At 47.2% G+C, this 7,009-nt stretch overlaps 1 long non-coding RNA gene across 1 annotated transcript; it reads right to left on the bottom strand.

Annotated features, from left to right (window-relative positions):
* Positions 1 to 4,787: 4,787 nt before the first annotated feature.
* Positions 4,788 to 6,093, bottom strand: LOC121553210. The gene is made up of 3 exons (XR_005997512.2): positions 5,643 to 6,093; positions 5,449 to 5,500; positions 4,788 to 4,909 (listed from the first exon to the last, which is right to left on the bottom strand). It is a non-coding gene; the product is annotated as an uncharacterized LOC121553210 (long non-coding RNA).
* Positions 6,094 to 7,009: the final 916 nt, after the last annotated feature.

Below are 7,009 nucleotides of genomic sequence, written 5' to 3'. Positions count from 1 at the left end.
AATGGTTAAAGACTCCAGCCACCCAAGTCACAGTCTGTTCTCTCTTGTACCGCATGGCAAGTGCTACCGGAACGCCAAGTCCGGGACCAAAAGGCTCCTGAACAGCTTCTATTCATTAACATTTTAGTCATTTAGCAGACACTCTTATCCAGAGCGACTTACAGTTAGTGAGTGCATACATTTTCATACTGGCCCCCCGTGGGAATCAAACCCACAACTCTCACGTTGCAAACACCATGCTCTACCAACTGAGCTACACAGGGGGCTATAAGCCATAAGACTGCTGAACAGTTAATCAAACGGCTACACAGACTTTCTGCTTTCCTATATGTGCATATTATCTCAATCAATCAACCCAACTATGTCGTACCCCTGTACATTAACTCGGTACTGGTACTCCTTGTATATAGCCTGTATATAGCCTCATTATTGTTATTTTATTGTGTTACTATTTTTCCTTTTTATCTATTGTTAATTGTTAAATGGCTTAAGTAAGCATTTCATGGTAAACTCTACACACTTGTTGTATTCAGCGCATGTGACTAATACATTTGATTTGTATTAACTAAACATACACTGCTCAAACAAATAAAGGGAACACTTAAACAACACAACCTAGATCTGAATGAATGAAATAATCGTATTAAATAGTTTTTTCTTTACATGGTGTGCTGACAACAAAATCACACAAAAATTATCAATGGAAATCAAATGTATCAACCCATGGAGGTCTAGATTTGGAGTCACCCTCAAAATTAAAGTGGAAAACCACACTACAGGCTGATCCAACTTTGATGTAATGTCCTTAAAACAAGTCAAAATGAAGCTCAGTAGTGTGTGTGGCCTCCACGTGCCTGTATGACCTCCCTACAACGCCTGGGCATGCTCCTGATGAGGTGGCAGTCTCCTGAGGGATCTCCTCCCAGACCTGGACAAAAGCATCCGCCAACTCCTGGACAGTCTGTGGTGCAACGTGGCGTTGGTGGATGGAGCGAGACATGATGTCCCAGATGTGCTCAATTGGATTCAGGTCTGGGGAACGGGCGGGCCAGTCCATAGCATCAATGCCTTCCTCTTGCAGGAACTGCTGACACACTCCAGCCACATGAGGTCTAGCATTGTCTTGCATTAGGAGGAACCCAGGGCCAACCGCACCAGCATATGGTCTCACAAGGGGTCTGAGGATCTCATCTCGGTACCTAATGGCAGTCAGGCTACCTCTGGCGAGCACATGGAGGGCTGTGCGGCCCCCCAAAGAAATGCCACCCCACACCATGACTGACCCACCGCCAAACCGGTCATGCTGGAGGATGTTGCAGGCAGCAGAACGTTCTCCACGGCATCTCCAGACTCTGTCACGTCTGTCACATGTGCTCAGTGTGAACCTGCTTTCATCTGTGAAGAGCACAGGGCGCCAGTGGCGAATTTGCCAATCTTGGTGTTCTCTGGCAAATGCCAAACGTCCTGCACGGTGTTGGGCTGTAAGCACAACCCCCACCTGTGGACGTCGGGCCCTCATACCACCCTCATGGAGTCTGTTTCTGACCGTTTGAGCAGACACATGCACATTTGTGGCCTGCTGGAGGTCATTTTGCAGGGCTCTGGCAGTGCTCCTCCTGCTCCTCCTTGAACAAAGGCGGAGGTAGCGGTCCTGCTGCTGGGTTGTTGCCCTCCTACGGCCTCCTCCACGTCTCCTGATGTACTGGCCTGTCTCCTGGTAGCGCCTCCATGCTCTGGACACTACGCTGACAGACACAGCAAACCTTCTTGCCACAGCTCGCATTGATGTGCCATCCTGGATGAGCTGCACTACCTGAGCCACTTGTGTGGGTTGTAGACTCCGTCTCATGCTACCACTAGAGTGAAAGCACCGCCAGCATTCAAAGTGACCAAAACATCAGCCAGGAAGCATAGGAACTGAGAAGTGGTCTGTGGTCACCACCTGCAGAACCACTTCTTTATTGGGGGTGTCTTGCTAATTGCCTATAATTTCTACCTGTTGTCTATTCCATTTGCACAACAGCATGTGCAATTTATTGTCAATCAGTGTTGCTTCCTAAGTGGACAGTTTGATTTTACAGAATTGTGATTGACTTGGAGTTACATTGTGTTGTTTCAGTGTTCCCTTTATTTTTTTGAGCAGTGTATATCTATATATATATATATATATATATGTCCAACACACCTCCAGGCTGTGTAAGGGCTATTTGACCAAGAAGGAGAGTGATGGAGTGCTGCATAAGCTGATCTGGCCTCCACAATCACCCAACCTCAACTCAATTGAGATGGTTTGGGATGAGTTGGACCACAGAGTGAAGGAAAAGCAGCCAACAAGTGCTCAGCATATGTGGGAACTTCTTCAAGACTGTTGGAAAAGCATTCCAGGTGAAGCTGGTTGAGAGAATGCCAAGAGTGTGCAAAGCTGTCATCAAAGCACAGGGTGGCTACTTTGAAGAATCTAAAATATAATTTGATTTGTTGAACACTTTCTTGGTTACTACATGATTCCATATGTGTTATTTCATAGTATTGATGTCTTCCCTACTTTCTACAATGTAGAAAATAGTAAAAATAAAGAAAAACTCTTGAATGAGTAGGTGTGTCCAAATGTTTGACTGGTACTGTGTATGTATGTAATTGGTAGTTACAGTCTTGTCCACACGGGAGTTGCAGCGATGGGACTCGGGAGAGGCGAAGGTCGAGAGCCTTACGTCCTCCGAAACATGACCCCGCCAAGCCGCACTGCTTCTTGACACACTGCTCGCTTAACCCGGAAGCCAGCCGCACCAATGTGTCGGAGGAAACACCGTCCAGCTGGCGACCAAAGCCAGCGTGCATGCGCCCGGCCGCCACATGGTGTCGCTAGAGCGCGATGGCACAAGGACATCCCAGCCGGCCAAACCCTCCCCTAATCCGGACGACTCTGGCCAATTGTGCGCCGCCTCATGGGTTTCCCGGTCGCGGCCGGCTGCAACACAGCCTGGGATCGAACCCGGATCTGTAGTGACACCTCTAGCACTGATCGGTGCCTTAGACCGCTGTGCCACTCGGGAGGCCTGTATTAACTTTTTTAAAGTTAAATGAGCATGCTTCTATACTAACAACATACATAAGGGGAGTTATAGAGACAGGATTGTAGGAACAAATAAGAGAAATACAACAGAAAATATAATCTGTCTATGAAAGGCCCATCCCTCAGCTTTTTACTGAAACGCAGGCGGGAAGACCGCTTTTTTATTCTTTCTATTAAGGATTCTAGCATTCATCTAACAAGGAACATTCTATATTTTTTGGGTCTTTTGATAGGCTAGGTGGAAGTTTCACCATGTTGTTTAGACACATCAAATCATCTCAGATCTCCACAAGGTTCCAGGGGTCCATTTGGATTGGACCTATGACAGAACCCCCCAAAAAAAAATTTGTAAAGTGGTTATCCCACTGGCTATAGGGTGAATGCATCAATTTGTGAGTCGCTCTGGACTAGAGCGTCTGCTAAATGACGTAAATGTGCCCTTGAGCAAGGCACTTAACCCTAATTGCTCCTGTAAGTCGCTCTGGATAAGAGCGTCTGCTAAATGACTTAAATGTAAATGTAAATGTAGAACAAAATAAGGTCTATTGTTTTGATGTGAATGCTTCAATGTTTTTAAATATATGAAGTTACTGTAAGCTATTTACTTCTCCTGTCTTGCAATACGGTTGAGTGGAGACAAAATGAATCACATGTTAACATTAACACTACATGACCAAAACTATGTGCACACCTGCTCGTCGAACATCTCATTCCAAAATCATGGGCATTAATATGGAGTTGGTCCCTCCTTTGCTATAACAGCCTCCACTCTTCTGGGAAGGCTTTCCACTAGATGTTGTAACATTGCTGCGGAGACTTGCTTTCATTCAGCCACAAGAGCATTAGTGAGGTCGGGCACTGATGTTAGGCGATTAGGCCTGGCTCGCAGTCGGCGTTCCAATTCATCCCAAAGGTGTTTGATGTGGTTGAGGTCAGGGCTCTGTGCGGGCCAGTCAGGTTCTTCCACACCAATCTTGACAAACAATTTATATATAGACCCCGCTTTGTGCACGGGGTCATTGTCATGCTGAAACAAGAACGGCCAAACTGTTGCCACAAATTTGGAAGCACAGAATCGTCTAGAATGTCACTGCATGCTGTAACGTTAAGATTTCCCTTCACTGGAACTAAGGGGCCTAGCCCGAACCATGAAAAACAGCCCCAGACAATTATTAATCCTCCACCAAACTTTACAATTGGCACTAAGCATTGGGTCAGGTAGCATTCTCCTGCCATCCGCCAAACCCAGATTCATCCCTCGGACTCCCATATGGTGAAATGTGATTAATCACTCCAGAGAACGCGTTTCCACTGCTCCAGAGTCCAATGGCGGCGAGCTTTACACCACTCCAGCTGACGCTTGGTATTGCGCATGGTGATCTTAGGCTTGTGTGTGGCTGCTCAACCATGGAAACCCATTTTATGAAGCTCCCGACGAACAGTTCTTGTGCTGACGTTGCTTCCAGAGGCAGTTTGGAACTCAGTAGTGAGTATTGCAACCGAGGACAGATGATTTTTACACGCTTCAGCACTCCCATTCTGTGAGCTTGTGTGGCCTACCACTTTGGGGCTGAGCCGTTGTTGCTCCTAGACGTTTCCACTTCACAATAACAGCACTTACAGTTGACCATGGCAGCTCTAGCAGGGCAGAAATTGTCGGTGTCCACATACTTGTGTCAGACTTCATTTGAAAGTTGAGGCTCTAAAGTATGACACTACAAAATAAGGTCCACTGTTTTGATGTGAATGCTTCAACGTTTTGAAATACTATAATGTTACTGTAGGCCATTTACCTCTGATCTGTGACACTTCCAGGTGAGGTAGTTGCAGAAACATCTGTGAGACAAAATGAATCACATGTTAACAATAACATGTATGTCACGCTTCATTTGAAAGTTCTGATTCCAAAAGTATGACCCAATCCCAAATCAACCCCTAGACCCCTCAAACTCAACTCTGGACCTCGAAGCCAGTTCCACTGCATTTTAAAAATGGTTCCCCTCTAATCAGGGACTGATTTAGACCTAAGAAACAAGGTATGTACAATTCATTATCAGGTAGAGCAGAACACCAGCAGGCTCCGACCCTCGTTGGGTAAGAGTTGAATACCCCTGACCTAGACCCTCCTCCCTATGCTGTTGTGGAGATCTGAGAGGATTGGACAGGTGTACGCAATTTGGTAATAATTCCAATTAGCTCTCTGAAAGGCTAGGTGGAAGTTTCACCATATTGTTTAGACCCATCAAATCATCTCAGATCTCCACAAGTGCATAAGGTATAGGGGTCCATTTGGGATTGGGCCTATGACAACAAAATAAGGTCATTGTTTTCAATGCGAATGCTTCAATGCTATCAAGTTACTGTAAGCCATTTACTTTAGTGGTTGAGTAGGTGTTCACAAGTGGTGGTGTCCCACAATTGCTCCATCTGTAAAAAAGGAAAAATGGTAGCCAAGAGACTAGATAAGCGGACTAGTAGCTGTAGGAGCAATCAATTTCCGTGAACGGGTGGTGTACCTAATAAACTGTCCGATGAGTGTACATTATAGTAGTAAAGTAAACATGCTCACCTTTAACTAGTAGGCTTCTGGACAAAATGGAGCTGCAAATGAGACAAAGAATCAGAAACCGATGAATCACATAGTAAATATTGTTTTCTCATGCACTTATCAACTCTGTGGTGGCCTTCCTGCTAAACTGCTTCAAATACAAGGTAGAGAATTACAGTGACTAGAAGATAACTCACATGGTGCTGTCATGCGTCAGTGTGAAGCGGTAGGACGGAATCAGGCGCAGGACACAGAACTTAGTAAACAACGTACTTTACTTAACAAAAGTAACAGAGCATATCTTCCACGCAGGGAAGAAAAATACCAGCTCACAAGAAGACAGCAAAACAACGAACAATCACGCACAACACCATGAGGAAACCAGAAGGTAAAATAGGGAAACAAATTAACTTGATGGGAATCAGGTGTGTGCGGCAGGTAGCTTAGTGGTTAAGAGCGTTGTGCCAGTAACCGAAAGGTCGCTGGTTCTAATCCCCGAGCCGACTAGGTGAAAAATCTGTCGATGTGCCCTTGAGCAAGGCACTTAACCCTAATTGCTCCTGTAAGTCGCTCTGGATAAGAGCGTCTGCTAAATGACTAAAATGTAAATGTAAATGTAAGACAAAACAAGAGGAACACAGAAACATAGATCGGTGGCAGCTAGTACTCCGGTGACGACGAACGCCGAAGCCTACCCTGCAAGGAGGAGGGGCAGCCTCGGCTGAATTCGTGACAGTACCACCCCCTTGACGCGCGGCTCCAGCCGTGCGCCGACACCGGCCTCGGGGACGGCCAGGAGGACGCGGAGCAGGGCGAGTCGGATGACGACGGTGGAAACACCTCAGCAGGGAGGGATCGAGGATGTCCCTCCTAGGAACCCAGCACCGTTCCTCCGGACCGTACCCCTCCCACTCCACGAGATACTGCAGGCCCCCCACTCGACGCCTCGAATCCAGGATGGCCCGGACCGAGTACCTCACCTCAGACTCCTGGAGCGGACCAGCTACCACCGGCCTGATGAGAGACACATGGAACGAGGGGTTAATACGGTAATCAGGAGGGAGCTGTAACCTATAACATACCTTGTTCAATCTCCTCAGGACTTTAAATGGCCCCACAAACCGCCGACCCAGCTTCTGGCAGGGCAGGCGAAGGGGCAGGTTTCGGGTCGAGAGCCAGACCCGGTCTCCCGGTGCATACACCGGGGCCTCACTGCGGTGGCGGTCGGCACTCACCTTCTGTCACCTGATAGCTCGTTGCAGGCGTACATGGGCAGCGTTCCAGGTCTCCTCCGAGCGCCGAAACCATTCATCCACCACAGGTGCCTCGATCTGGCTCTGATGCCACGGTGCCAGGACCGGCTGATAACCTAGTACACACTGAAATGG

The sequence above is a fragment of the Coregonus clupeaformis genome, chromosome 37 (assembly GCF_020615455.1).
Source record: "Coregonus clupeaformis isolate EN_2021a chromosome 37, ASM2061545v1, whole genome shotgun sequence".
In the NCBI taxonomy this organism is placed as follows: Eukaryota; Metazoa; Chordata; class Actinopteri; order Salmoniformes; family Salmonidae; genus Coregonus; species Coregonus clupeaformis.
This window is presented reverse-complemented; position numbering and strand designations above follow the sequence as displayed.